Source organism: Sminthopsis crassicaudata, chromosome 4 (assembly GCF_048593235.1).
Source record: "Sminthopsis crassicaudata isolate SCR6 chromosome 4, ASM4859323v1, whole genome shotgun sequence".
Lineage (NCBI taxonomy): Eukaryota > Metazoa > Chordata > Mammalia > Dasyuromorphia > Dasyuridae > Sminthopsis > Sminthopsis crassicaudata.
Window position 1 is genome coordinate 237,167,672 of NC_133620.1, and position 16,532 is coordinate 237,184,203.

General features: G+C 31.7%; 1 long non-coding RNA gene across 1 annotated transcript in view; it reads left to right on the forward strand.

The window, feature by feature from the left end:
• Positions 1–14,770, forward strand: part of LOC141541250 (uncharacterized) — a 64,201-nt gene extending 49,431 nt beyond the window's left edge. The window contains exons 3-5 of the long non-coding RNA XR_012481707.1: positions 10,390–10,469; positions 10,622–10,960; positions 14,613–14,770. This is a non-coding gene — a long non-coding RNA (uncharacterized LOC141541250). The remainder of the gene's footprint in view (positions 1–10,389; positions 10,470–10,621; positions 10,961–14,612) is intronic.
• Positions 14,771–16,532: the final 1,762 nt, after the last annotated feature.

The following is a 16,532-nucleotide window of genomic DNA, read 5'->3' on the forward strand; positions in this document are numbered from 1 at the left end:
TGGGCCAGAACTTGAAATAAGGCACTAAGTGGAATTAAGGAGACAATGCTCTGTGTTACAAATATCAATATAAGTAGGACTTTATACACATATGTAATATATATATATATATATATATATATATATTGTATATATATATATATCATGTGTGTATATACATGTGTATATACATATGTATATATTTACATTTATATGTGCATATATATATATATATATATATATATATATATATATATATATATATATATATATATATATATATATATAAAACACATTGCATTGTTTATATGCATAAGAGGGGAATTTGGAGACTCACTGAGAACTTAGAATGATCAAAGCAGACTATAGCCATCAGTCAACTTGCTCAATATGCTGTTTCATGCAAGAGTCAGGTCTTTGTTCAAAGGTAACTGTATTAGCACAAGCATCAATTTTTTAGGATCTGAAGCTTCTCGGGTTTTTTGAAGATGTTTGGAAGATGTCGGTGAAGTAAGGCACACTTTTCAGGAGCTGTGCACCTTGTGAACTCAGTGACAGGGCCTGCGGGAGTCAAATAGATTGTCAGCAAAAGATTCAATTCTGCTTTTATATGGTAAGGACCTTTCCCCTAGAAGACCTGCTTTCAGATGAAAATAATTAACCTGCTTTTAAGATAGCAAATTAACTCAATTTGCAGAAATTGATTTATTCACACATTTGTTATATAATTTTCTTTTTCCTTTGATGTCAACCATAACAAAATCATATTCCAGATTTTACAACTGGATATTTTTTTTGCTCTTATCTAAGTTAGAACTTAAGGAGAATTATGAAGGGAGAAAGGAACAAATTGCAAACTTATTAATATAGTGTGGTGTAATGGAAAGAGCATTCTATAGTCAGAAGAAACTATGCTTCTGATACTCATTAGCCATGTCATGAAGAATATGTACTATGCCTTCTTTTCTTATAGGAAATATAGATATTGATGAAGTTTCAGATTTATTTACATATTCCAAATTAAGAAAATAATTATTTTATTGTTATATTAAAACAAACTCAAAAATTACCTTCTTATTTTCTCATTCAAAAACTAGTCTTTCAAGGATATTTCTGACCTTGCCCAAAAGTTCACCCTATCCAGTCCATATTCTCAAGGTAAATAGCTAAATAGCTACAATATGAAGAGTAGCAGAAAACAAAAATTAAATTAAAAAAATCATTGACTATTCTTTTGAGCAGAGAACAGGATCTGGAAAGTTGATGGTTCCACTGTATCTAATTCTTCTCAAAGGAAATATTGAGTATTATCCTCTAGTTTGGATACTTAATTTTAGTAGAACATGGACACCTGAGATCTTTACAAGAATTGATTCATTTAAAAGTATTTATTAAATAAAATATTATGGGTCAATGACTCTGGTAAGTATGGAGATATGAATACAAAAGTAAAAACAGTTCCTGCTTTCAAGTAGCTCTCAAGGAGCCTAATGGGGAAGACAATATACATAAAGAAGTGGTAACTAGGGAGGGACCATTTTTGTCCAATAGTAAACAGGGATGTAAGAATATAGATTGACAAATCCTTCACAGATACTTTGCAGAGTTGATTTGATCAAGATTCCAGAAATGGAAGGAGTAAAGATAAGTCATCAATCAGGATTACCCCGAGGAAGGAGGTTTACAAGCACCTAGGTCTATATTCAAGATGGCAAGATGGTTGGTGAGAAAATAGCCATTAGAGAATAAAGTGAATTATAGCTGGAGCCTTCCTAAAAGGGGCAGATGAAGAATAATGACTCATCAAAATAACAAATAAAGAAGATATGCAACATAAGAACTGGTTGAGGATTTGTGGATGTTTACTGTAGAGGAGGAAGGACTTGAGTCAGTTATGTAACAGATATCATAGTATTAAAATATTTAAAAATTGAACATAATGCAACTTTGTTGAAGAACAGGGACTAGTCAGTAGCTATATTAGTCAGAAACTTTTATATTTAACAAATAATCCCATTCCAAGGTCATGTGTCAAAACAATATTTTTCTGAAAACTTGTTCTAATTTTTAAGATTTCATTAATTAGAATAATCTGTCTTCCACATTTATCCTTAAATTCTTGGCAAGATTGATGCCAATTCCTTTCCAAAGCAAGTCCATATTGCTCCATTCTGTGTATTTTATATTTTAGCCAAATTGGTTTAATAAGCTATTTCCCATTTTCATCTTGCCCTCTTCCACCTGCATGTATTTACACAAGTTGTTTGAAATACAGTCCCTTTGCATATCTTCATCTGTTGGAATATTTCTTTCTTCAAGACCAAGCTCAGGTGCCAAATCCTCCATAAAACCTTTCCAGAGTACCCCCCTCTCCTCACTGAAAAGAACCGTCTCTTCATATTTTTGGAGAACTTTTTCTTTGTCTCCATTTGACCTTCATTGAAGTCTCTTTATAACCTAATTATATGGGTATTTTTATCTCTTACATTAGACTGTAAGCTCTTTGTTGGAAGCTACAGGGCAATTTTCACCTTTGTATCTCAACACTTAGCCTGATGCTTTGTATATATGCTAAATATTTGTGGAATTAAATTCCTTATGCTATATTCCCAATTCTGTTGCTTCTACTTCAGAAATGTATAGTCAACATAGCAATAAAGGTGTCTCTTAAATTAATCACCAAGGTCCAAATCGTGAGGGACTGGCTTCTGTGCTGTTAAAATATTCTTTTCATCAAAAAGGCCTTTCCAGGGAAATATTAGCTTTCCCTCAGGGATAGCACAAGTCTGAACAGTATCCTCTTTTGGCTGTCATCCTATCTTTGGCTACCCAGATGGAGCTAGAAGCCAAACCTGCCAAAATGTCAATTTACTGTTGAATTACCAGCATGGTTTTCCCCTCAATCTTCTCCCTCCATTCCAGAACCACTCTAATTGCCAAGAAGTTATCTATACATTTACTTAAATGTACAGTTCCAGATAATAAAGCATAAATCCAGCCTCTCAAAAAGGAGAGTCACAGAACTGACTCACTTGGTACTTAGAATGATACAAAAAGTTTCCTCTTGTATTACAAGCATGCTTAAGGATGTTTTGTTGTTGTCTTTTTTTTTTTAATTATTTTGGTCCAGACCTGTGAATTCCATCTTTGCAGGTAGGCAAATTCCTTCAATTAATACAAATCAAAACTTTATCTTTTACTTATAGTCTTAAATTAATTGACAAAATCAAAAGGTTGAGTAAGGATTACCCATAGTTTCACAATTAATACGTGTCAGACTCAAGGCTTGAACTAATATATTCTGAACTACTGTGACAATTGATTTTATCTATTTCATAATGCTATATTTCATAGGTGAGACAAATGGTCCTTAAGAAGGAATTGAACCTTATTGATATTTATATCTACATATGCTGCATCTTTTTGTATGTGACTTTAGGTGTCTGTTATATCAAAAGTGTTATGTAAAGGATTTGGCAAATACATCCCTTTAACACATCAAAAGTCCAAACAATTCAGATGCCATAGTAGCAATTTGGCCTAGTCAAACACCAGTTCCAATATTCAAGAAAAAAATCCAATTTATTTCAGTCTCTGGTGACTAGTAGTCACATAATTGAAAATAATTTGTCACAATTGGCAGTCCTAGCTCAAGAGATTTAAAACTGAGCTCATAGAAGCATTTAAACAGCTCCTGTACGCTCCAGATAGAAAATATATAACATTGTAACAAAAAAACCTATTAAATGACTTGGTTCTTTATTTTAATTCCTCATCCAGCTTCAACCTTGCCAAGATACTGACATTTGAAAACAATTTTGATCCCTCACAAAGATTTTTGTTATTTCCTTTTGCCTTCAACAATGGCATACTTCTGAAATTCAGCATTTATTTATGCTGTACCTTTCACCTGAAGTATTTTCCCCCAAAAGATTTTAAAAGTTTCCAATGTGTGACCAGGCAGAGAGAAATAAGTAAAATCATCTGTTTTTTGACAACTTCCTAGCTGCCTACCCCAAAATGCCAGTTACTACAACCATTCCCTGATTGTAACACTATGTAATATGACAGAGAAATAAAAATGTATGGAACAGAATGAGGGGATAGTGCTTGTAGACATACAATGTGACTTTCCTAACGACCAAAAAAACAGGCAGAGATGATGCTTAATAAAATGTCATCACAAATTGGGTCAGATTCCTTTTTGCAAACCTTGTAAACCATCAGAACAAAAATGCTATCCTATACAACAGTAATTAGATATTAAGTGACAACTACATATCTACCAAGTCCTTGTTGACATGACCTGGTATTCCAACTTAACCTATAATGGTCAAATGAAGTTAGAAGATAGAGATTTGACTTTTAGCTCTGCTAATTATTTTTTAATAATAGGTTTTAATTTTGAAAATACATGCAAAGATGGTTTTTTTCTTTTCTTTTTGGAGATGGCCTAGCCATAATAGACCTAAAATTATATTATAAAACAGTATCATCAAATCATTTGTACTAAGAAAGAGTAGTGGATCAGTGGAATACGTTAGGTTAATTAGATACAATAATCAATAACTTTAATAACTTAGTATTTGATAAATCCAAAGACACCAGCTTCTGGAATAAGAACTCACTATTTTTTTTCCTTTTTATTTATTTTTTTTTAATTTGAAAAAAAAATAGTAAGAAAAAAAGGAAAGCAGAAAAAAAAAATAAATAAAGCAAAACAAAAGAGAACCTTGACATGTTGACATGTGCCAGAAGAACATTAGGAAGGATTCAAAATATATAACAAATTTTCTGATCAAGAAAGTCTTGATCAAGAAAAATGGTCATTCATGAATATAATATATTAGTAGAAGAAATTATATTCATGAATGACCATTTTTCTCTTTACTTCCTTGTAAATTGTTCTTTGGTTCTTTGCTGCTCAGCTTTTTAAATTTTATTGTATTTACCCCTTTCATCTCCCCCACCACTTCCAAGGAAGCTACATTTCAGAATAGATATATTTATTTATACATATATAGATACAGAGATACATACACACTCTCTCTCACACACACATCCCACATACAAATACGTCTTTCCTATCATTGCTGCCTCTTTAATTAAATTCTGTTCCATAACTTACTCTCCCCATCTAAGGTTCCCTTCTTTGTCTTTTTCTTTTACTCTTTGCTTCTCTATCCATCCATCCTGCCCCCCCTTATTTCTTTAGATTTTCGAAGACGCTATACTACTCTTCATGGCATATGTGTGGCTTTACCTATTAAAACCATTAATTATATGAGTAGGTTTTCAGAACTACAAGCCCTTCTTCCTCACTAATGCTTTTGTACCTTTCCTTCCTCTGCACCTCATTTGTATAACATGATTGTTATTTCTTCACTCTGTCAATCTTTCTTTTGATCTACCCTATTGTTGATGTGAATCTTATCAAGACGCGTGTATGGATGTATATATATAAATATAAATATATATATATATATATATATACATATATATGTATATATATACATATATATGTATATATATCACATTTATGTATAAAAACACAAATAATTTGTCCATTTTTGTATATTTTGTCCATGTTAAGTTTCTTAAAATTGATTTTTCATATTGATCCTTATATGTTAAATTTTCTGTTAAGTTCAGATTTAATTGATAGAAAGTCTTGAAAATATCCAAATTCATTGAATTTCTATTTTTTTCTCATTCAGGATTATAGTTAATTTTGCTGGATATGATATTTTTGGTGGCAGACCTAGTTCTTTTGATTGTCAGTAGATATGATTCCACAACCTGTGATCTTTTGTTGTAGCTGCTGCCAAGTCTTATACAATTTTTATTGTAGCTCCAGCAGATTTGAATTCTGTTTTTGTTGTTTCTTGCAAATTTTTCTTTTTGATCTGGGCATTTCAAAATTTGGCAATAATATTCCCATTGTTTTCCACATAGGATCACTTTGAGGTAGTAACAATGACTTTTTTTTTCTATTTCTATTTTCCACTTATATTCTATCACTTTATTAAGTTAGAGACTTTCAATCCTTTCTATTGAGAAAAAAAAAAAAGAACTAAACAGAAAATTTACTTTATAAACACAGGACTCAAGAGAAGCATAGAAAGGGAAAATGGGGGGGGGAATATATATTATTTAAAAGTTAAACTGTTTACATTCCGCTAAGGGAAATCTATATCTATAACTCTTGAGAACTGTATTTGTCACTGGGGCAGACAGAGGGGGGCATCACATGGACTAAGGGTGTGGTTGTGAATGGACTCTGATGCGATGATATCAAAGAAAAAGACATTAAGGGGTGGAAAAAGGTCTGCACTGGAGAAAAAAGAAAGGTGAAGTATAATGGGAAAATTAGTTCACATAAATAGGTGCAAAAGACCTATTACAATCCAGGAAAAGGAAGGAGGATTAGCATTGTCTGAAGCTTGATCTCATCACTTGGGCTCTAAGAGGAATAATGTTATCATTCAATTGGGTATAGAAATTAATATAATCCTATAATGAAACAGGAGGAGAAAAGATAAAAAGGGAGAAACAGGATAGAAGGGAGAGATAGAAAAATTAGGGGGGGAAAGGTAAGATAAGGGGGAAGAGTTAATAGAAGATAAGATAGCTAGTGAGGTGGTTAAAAAACACTAGTAAGAGAAGGGGAGGGCTGATAGGAGATAAGGCTGTAGGTGAGGTGGGTTAAAAAAAAACAAAGGATTGAGGACAGGGTCGAAATATAGAACAAAAGTATATACAGAGAGAAAATAGAATGGAGGGAAATACGGAGCTGGTAATCATAACTATGAATATGAACTCTTCCATAAACAAAAGCAAGTATCAGAATAGATTAAAAAAGCAAACTCCTACCATTTGTTGTTTAGAAGAAACACATTTGACACAAAGAGACACATACAGAGTAAAGGTAAAAGACGGGAACATAATTTATTATGCTTTAGCTGAAGTAAAAACTGCAGGGGTAACACTTCTGATCTAAGATAAAGCAAAAGTAAAAATAGATCTTATTAAAAGAGATAAGGAAGGAAAGTACATCTTGATAAAGAAGTAGTAATGATACTAAATGTGTGTGCACCAAGTAGTAGAACAAGCAAATTCCTGGAGAAGATTTTAAGCCAGTTACAAGAATAAATAGATAGCAAAACTATTCTAGTAGAAGACCTCAACCTTTCCTTCCCAGAATCAGACAAATTTAACCACAAAATAAACAATAAGTAAACTAGGGAGGTTAATAGGATACTAGAAAACTGAAAAATGATAGACCTCCAGAGAAAATTGAATAAGGATAGAAAAGAATACAACCTTTTTTCTCTGCTGTACATGACACTTGATTACACATTAGGGCATAAAATATCACAATCAAATGCAGAAAGGCAGAAATAGTAAATGCTTTCTTTTCAGACCACAATGAAATAAATATTATATTCAATTAGGGGGCAGGGAAGATAATAAAAACAAATTGGAAATTAAATAATCTACTTCTAAAGAATGAATGCATCACACAACAAATCACAGAAACAATCCATAATTTCATTCAAGAGAATGACAATAATTATATAACATATCAAAACCTATGCAATGCAGCCAAAACAATTATTAGGGATCAATTTATATCTCTAAATAGACACATGAATAAAATAAAGAGGAAATCAATGAATTAGGCATACAATTTTAAAATTTAGAAAAAGAACATATTTAAAACCCCCAATTAAATAGTAAATTAGAAATGCTGAAATGCAAAGGAAAGATTAATAAAATAAAAACTAAAAAATAAAATAAAATTATAAATAATAAATAAAAATAAGAGTTGGTTTTATGAAATAACAACAAAATAGATAAACCTTTGGCTAATTTGATCAGAAAATATAAAGATAAAAAGCCAATTCACCAGAATCAAAAATGAAAAAAGTAAACTTACCACCAATGAAAAACAAATTAGAGCAATTTTAGGAGCTATTTTGCTGTATGGCAGCAAGTCTGACAATCTAATTGAAATAGATGAATATTTACAAAAATATAAATAGCCCAGGTTAATTGAAGAGGAAATAAATTACTTAAAAGTTCCATTTTAGAAAAATAAATTGAACAAATTATTAATGTACTCTCTAAAAAAAAAAATCTCTAAGGCCAGATGGATTCACAAGTGAATTCTACAAAATATTTACAAGTCAGACAAATTAGGATTAAATTCAGGCTCTACATTGTATTGTGCAAGGCACTTCAACTTCTATAAATGTTTTTCACTATCCTATGAATGGGTTGTATACAATAATTGTGAAGGACCTTTCCTGGTTTAAATAACTTATCTTTCAACAAACCCAAGAAATATGACTCTTGCTAGAATGTAGGTTGAAAGGACTTGAGACCTATTGAAAAAAGATAAAGGGAAGATGAAAAGATGAAGCTTCTTTGGATCTCACTGAAGAAAAGTTTTATTGGTTGTGAATATTCTGTTTTCAAGTTATTTTGAAAAATTTTTTCCAATGGGCTTATCACCATAGAAGTTAGGCAGATGTAATACAAAATCTTATCATTGTCATCTGCATTTATATAATCATAGATTTAGATCTGGAAGGAGTCTTAGATGCCATCGCAAACTGCTCCTTTTATAGATGAGAAAAAGTTTTGCCTCACCTGGGGTTATTGTCTTTGAACAAAGTTCACAATTCAGGTCTTGTTCTCTATACCTGTAATACTATTATAAAAATACCACTGGATAAATGCATATTGCAAGCAAGGGAAGATAGCTCTTTGTTGATCAGTCATGTCCAATTCTTTGTGACTCCATCGACCATAGCAAATCAGGCTCAAAACCAATAAGACTCATCTTTTTTTTTTTTTTTAATATTGACCTTGGGATTTTCTTGCAAAGATACTGGAGTGGTTTGCCATTTTTAAAGCAGTTTTAGGAAGGCAGAGAATAGGTGGTTTGCCAAAGGTCATTACAACTCTACTAAGTGTCTGAAGTTAGCTTTGAACTCTGGCTTTCTGACAACAGGCTTCTATACTATCTATTACACAATCTAGCTGTCCTTTTTATACCTCCCCTTGGTAGTTAGCTTTCATACTACTATATGGATACTTTTGAAAAAAATGCATATGTTTAATGAAAATTGCCTAAAAGAAATCCATAAGAAATCCTAATTTTGTGAGAAGGGCAAGGGAAAAATCATTTATGAAAAACCAACATGTGCCCAGAGCTTCACTTTATAAATATTATCTCATTTGATCCTTGCAACTCTCCTGGAAGGAAGGTGTTAGTATTATCTCTATTTTGCAATTTAAAAAAACTGAGGCAAAGATTCAATAATTTGCCCAGAATCACATAGGTAATAATGCACATTAATCTTATATTACCTCTTGATTGAGTGATGTGGGGCAAGGGCATATTATTGGTAAAGGTAATTCTTTTATTAGAAAATTATTTCTATAGGTCCATATAGAAATATTCAATTTAAAATCTCAGAGGGGCATCTAGGACACTGAAAGAATAAGTGAATTTCTTAAGGTCACACAGTCTGCCCATATGTCAGGATCTGAGCCTACTTGTTTTTGACTCTGGATGACTCTGTAGCTACTACACTACATTTCCTCTAGCTTTTAAATATCAAGTATTAAGCACTGTTTCATTCCATTGAAAATTTCTTTCTCCAGCTCATTTTTATAGATGAGGAAACTGAAACAAACAGGGTTAAGTGCCAGGCTCAAACAGCTAGAGAATATCTGAAGCAAGATTGAATACTGGTCTTCCAGGTCTGGCACTCTTATCTACTGCACCACTTATCTGTTTTAACTCTTGATTATTCTGTTTACTATTGGAGATTGGCAATTCTTTGGTAACATAATTTTAAAGAGTTTCCTGGCTACCTAGAAGAATAAATGATTTGCTCAGCCTTATTCAATACATGTCATGGGGGGCCCTTGATAACAAGATCAATTCTTGACCTTGTTAATTCTCTATCCACTATATTATTTCTTAGCATTATTATAATAATAACTAATAACACTGACATCATTTGAGACTTACATACAGACAGACAGAGACGGACACACACACACACACAAAGACAGAGAGAGAGAAAGAGAAAAAGAATGAGAGTTTATTTGAGAAAGAATGAGAAGGATATCCTAGAAGGATGCTGACAGCAATTCCAGGAATTAAAAAAAAATTTTAGACACAGTACTTGCTTTGATATTTTAATAAGCATTGGATGTTGAACTGGGAGTGTAGTGGTTGAAGTCTAAACTCATCCATTTGTAATCAATATATCCATATGCCTTTATTTAATGACTTTACCTCTTCAGGATCCATTTTTCTCCTCTATAAAATAAGATATACAGACTAGATAACCTCCAAAGTTTCTTCTCACTCTAATTCTGTCATCCTAGGATAGAGATGCAATGAAGAAGAAGCATCATTTGAAGCTTCAAATCAGGGGTAGCTGGTTCTAAATACTACACAATATCAGGTAACCATTTATATTTATCTGAAATCTTAAAATAAATTTCTTGTATTTTTTCTCAAAATAGCAGTTCCTCAAAATCCCTATTCTCATATTTGTATGCCTAATATTTAGGGTTTTATGATCTCTTCTGACTTAATCTTATTTCCCTCCTCTAGGTTCTCACTCTAGTACATCTACATGGGACCTGAAAAGGAATAACAAAACAGCATACATGCTGAAATGTTTCTGGATATAAGCATCATGATAAACAATGTGTCTATGGTCCAATAATCAACCAACCTAATTTCAGAAAGGCTCTTCATCAGAGTGTTTTGATTTTGTCTGGGTGTCACTAGAATCTAGTACAAATCCTGAAGTATTTGAATTAAGTAGAATTTATTAGTTACCATAAGATGACATCTTTTGACAACTCAAAAATACATTTTTTAAGAATTCCATGGGCCTGTTCCAAAATAGCTCCTCTATTAAAACCATGGCTGTTTTGAAGTATTAAAGTAAGTACTTTTGTTGGGGGGGGGGTGTCTATTTTTAAGACTAGGAAGATTTTGAAAAAGAATCAGGCCATTTACCAGCATTTATTTAGCATCAAGTATGTGTCCAGGACAGTGCTAGATACTAGGGACACAAATGCAAAAAATTAAACAATTCATTGTATCAATAACTATATTCTAATAGGGTGGAAAATTAATACATAGATGAATACATAATAGAATAAAGGTAAAGAGAATAAATACCCAGTAGTTAGAAACAAAGGTAGCAAAGGCACTAACAGTTGGAAAAGAAGATTAGAAAAAGTTTTATGTGGATGGTGACAGTTGAGTTGTATCTTACAGGAGGTTTTCTTAGTTAGAGTTAAAGAAGGGTTTCATTCTAGACATGGGAGAATAGTCAGTGTAAAAATACAAGGAAGGAGGGTCAAGCTTCATGTTCATGAAGAACGAGAAAAGACCGATTTAACCAGATCAAAGAATGAAAAAGAAACAATATTCAATGAGGCTAAAAATAGATGGAATAGTTAAAGACTTTATGAACTTTGAGACAATAGGAAGTAATGAACTTCACTGAATTGATGGAGAAGAGAAGGCATCATCATAACTGTGTTTAAGGAAAATCACTTTGGCAACAGCATAGAGGATGGATTGAAGTACAGGAATACTTGAGATATGGACACCAATCAGAAAGTTGTTAATTTACTTAATAGTCTATTTAAGATTTTATGAGAATTTGGATGAAGGTAACAACTATAAGCATAGAGAAAAGAGATTGGATGCAAGAGAAATATCATAGTTAAGGAAGGGTAAGCACTGAAGCACTCAAGGATAACATCAAGCTTATAAATCTGGAAGACTAAAATAATGATATTGCCTTCAACAAAAATAGAGAAGTTTAAAATGAGATAAGAATGGAAGGGAAGGTAGTGAATTCTGTTTTGGTCAAGTATTTGAAATGTGTCAATTATCTTTAGTTTTAAATATCCAATAGTCAGTTGGTGATGTGAGACTGCAGCTCAGAGGAGAGAATGGGACTAAGCCAAAATGAGCTGAACCAAGAAAATGGTGTATTCAGTAACATCAACAGTGTTTTAACAACACTGAGCAAAAAAATTGAGTATTATAAATACCTAAATTATCTGCAAGTCACATATAAAAGAAAATGCTATCTACATTCAGAGAAAGATCAAATAAATCTATGCATAGAATGTTTATAGATATTATATATGAATATATATGTATATGTGTATATAATGTTTATATCTAATGGTAGCCATCTCTGGAGTAAAAGAGGGAAAAATAAAAGATAAAAAGAAATTTAAATTATAAATTTATTACACATTTAAAAAGAATAGCAAGCAAGTTGTACTTAATTAGATCTTAATTAAATCTTCCTGTGCAATCATCTTTTTTTTAATATAATATATTGTAGAAATGTTTGTTTTATTCCATTTTAAGAATAAAATAAATACAAACTGAAAAAGAAGAGGTACAACACAAAGGTATTGGCCTAGGTTAATTTCTTCATAAAATTTCTTTAGAGAGATCAGATTTATTTCTCATCCATGAGATAATGGGGTAGAGGGGGAAGAAGGACAATTAGTCAACAAGGAAATTGGAAATACCTATGCTAGAAGAAGGCACTTAATAATTAGTCATAATTATTTATAATTGGTTAATATAATTTATAATGTTATAATGGTATAGTTGTTATAATGGTATAGTTTGTATAGTATAATGCTTGATATATATAATATAGGAATCAAGATGATCTGAGGTCAAAACCTGCCTCAGACACTATTAGCTCTGTGACCCTGTGCTGTGACACTTACTCTGAACTTGAAGTATTCTAAATTCCCTTACTCCTTTAAATATGTGATCTTGTGATCCTATAGAGAAAAATATTCCAGATATGTATGTGTGTTTGGGAGAGGGACGCTGAAAGAGTTTCTGGAGACAGAATTAGCCATAAAGGATACAAGAAGGAATAAAGGATATAAAGGATTTGACCAGACAATAGATAGGCTATTTAGACCATTGGACAGAGAATGGATCAAAATATCAGAGAGTTTTCCAGACTACAAAAAAATATACTTTTGAATGTTTTTTTTTTCTATTTTCATTATGTGAGAGAGGAGGACCTTTGTTTTTAGATCTTTATTTATAGTTTTTTGTTTTGTTTTGTTTTGTTTTGTTGGTTTTTTGCTGAGGCAATTGGGGTTAAGTGATTTGCCCAGGGTCACACAGCTAAGAATAGGAAGTGTTAAAGGTCTGAGGCCATATTAAAACTCAGGTCCTCCTGAAGTCAGGGCTGGTGCTCTATCTACCCCTATTTCTAGTTTTCTATTCAAGTGCCTTACAGTGCTCTTTTCATCTAATCTCTAGTAGCATTTCCGATTTTATTTTTTCAATATGCACAAGGTTTCTAAAGTAAAACCAAGTCCTTTAAGAGCTAGATACTTTTAACCACTTTAAACCACTTCAGGTCATGCTACTTGTTTCAATTAGAGTGACATGGAAATTTCTTATTATATATGTACATTCCAATTTCTTGCCCAATATATTTTCATTTTCTTTTTCAATACTTGCAATCCAGTTTGACATTGGGTAGATAAAGGTTCCCATGAGTTGGCTAAACTTTTCACTTTTCCTCTGGATGATTTGGCATCTTACAAACACAGACCATCTTTTCTCAATTGGGAAGATTAAATCAAAAAATTTCAATCTCCCTTTCGGTTTGTCTATCTTATTGAGCTTCTAACTTACTTCTATATTGTATCAGAATATGAACATTGCCTTTCACTAACAATTCTAGGAATACTATGTAATGAAAATGTGATGAGGTGTGCATAGAAATCACTCAAGTAAAACTTTTATTTTAAAAATCTAATGACATGGTACTAAATAGTAGAATAAATTCAGATTGATTAGCATAGATAAGCATATGATTGATCTCCTCTAAACACAAAAAACATCTCCATAAAAAAAATGCCTTAATCCATGAAGTACAAGTAATTAAATGGAATGTTTTGCTTATAAAACTAATAACATCCCTTAATAATTTGATGCTTTTAGGAAATAATTTAAATGATCTGAGTTTTTATATTTTTTCTCTCTGTTAAAAAAAAAAAAAGAAAAGAAGAATGGAAATTGATTTCATTGGTATATGCAGTTCTTATCTTTCTGGAATCCTTGTTTCCCCCCATATATTTCTCATCATCACCTTTTCCTATTTTGCATTGAATGTACTGTCACATCCTAGGTTAATTTAACATAGAGTTTTATCAAGTTCTTCACACAATTTCTTCATAAAATTTCTCTACCTTTTCATCCTCAGCAAACAATGTTGATCACAAGTTGTAATTATTTCCATGGTGTTTTGTTTTGCTTTTTTGTTTGTTTTTTTCCAAATACTGAACATAAGTTAGTAGACGCTGTTCATTCTCAGAGAGGACCAAAAAGACATAGCGAATCAAATTACAGTGTGTCTGACTGTGATTGATCACACCATTACAATCTTGGAATGCTCTATCACAGTACAAATAGTCTATGGGGATATTTGGGGTAGATTCCTTGAATTTGAGCATCTCACATTTCTTTGAACTGTTGCAATTCTGCTTTGCTCATATAGATCATAGCACTTTCTTTTTTGCAGGCATACCATGAAGTAGTTCCAAACTAAAAGTAACATAATAACAAGGATATTAAGAGATCAATATACAAGATATCTGAAGAAGAGGAATACAACAAAAGAGAAGAGGGAAAAATCTTAGACTTCATTATTATCAATAAAAGGAGACACAAAGAATATGCTACTGACATCTATACATGGTTTTCCATTAATACAAAATTATTTTGAGAGTCATCTATACATGAATCAAGATCATCCTCTGTGAGGGAAATTGGAGACTACTGACAAGCTTTCCCAAGCAATATTCAATTAGGAACTACTTCTTACCAGTTCACAGTTAACAGAAAGACATAGATAATGTGATATTCTATTGGATTTCTTGTCTGTTGTTTATAAAAATGCATTTGATTCAACAGAGCAAAAGTCAATTTTACCAGCTCTTTTTCAACATTATATATACAAGATATATAGATAGATAGATCATTACATATATATATATATATATATATATATATATATATATATATATATATATATATATATATATAAAGATATAAAAATCATTCAAAATTTCTTGAAAGACATGAGAATATTTTTCAGAGACAATAGTAGTGTGGTAGATTAGACAGTTACACTGCTTGAATGAATTTCTTCATCCATATATCATTTCACATATCAATGGAATCACACCTCCACTCACTGTCACCTATATCATATATGTACTTATATTTGAACATAGTTCTCCTTATAAAATATAAATTTCTTGACTTTTTTATGCCCAGGGCCTACCATAGTAATTGACACATATAGTAGACTTCTCATAAATGCTTAGTAATTTCTAGATTGCCAAGTGTCCTATATCCATCAGTTCTAGAACTGGAATTTGAATAGAGGTGATCTGAATTAAAATCCAATCTTCTTTGGAGAAATTTGTCCTGGATATAAAAACCACTTAGCTGGATAACCTTTAATGTAATATATTGTTTCAAGATCTTTCAATCAGGATATTTTTATCTTTACTTCAATCAAATAATCTCCTATATATTTGAATTATGTCTCTTAAGCTTGATATTTTGAAATGTCTTGCACTATAGTAAAATGTAAACAAGTATTGAACTTCTGGCATCATGTTATATTGGTCTGGGATCTGGTCTAAGAGTTAGGAAGACGTGCTCAAGTTCCACTTTCAAAGTATGCTATTTATGTGATATTGGATAAATCATTTACCCTTCTTTCTGCCCTGGACAATTTTCTAAGATTGTGTTTTGCAAAGAAAGTGCAAACTTATATTGGTAGAGGAAGTTCCATATGAGAGCTGACTAAGACCAGCCAGGAAAAAAGATTCACACTATTTCAAATCAGCTCATTAGAAAAGCCTCTATTTGTCAGCAGCAGTCTCTATTTGCTCGGTATGAGCAGTTCTGGTGGAAAAATCCATACTTACCTCTTTTTTTTTAGATTCATTAAACTGGGAAACTATAATTCAACTACTAAAATATGGATTTTAATTCAAAACTGAAAAAAATCACATATTTAGACTAATTATTTTAAAGCATTTTATTTTTATTATTTTTGCATTTAAATATTCCACTCACAAAGATGATTTTCTTTTCAGCCTGCAATTCCCATTAATTTGTAAACACACATTTGTTTACAATGCTAATGCTAAGCACCAAGTACTATAAATCCCTTGAAGCTCAGTATGTAATCTTCAATCTATGCTCACTCCCTAAAGTTTCCCAATAACCAACATGTTTTCTAGATTAAAGCTGACAAGGTCAATTTTACCAATAATATTAATAATTGATGTGTTGGGTTTGCTAAATTCCCTCTACAAAATATTTTTACTAACTACAGACAATGACATAAATCACGTACAAAGATAACAATGCAGGAGAAAGCATTGCAACACAATTCTGATACCACCTGGATAATGTTTGACCA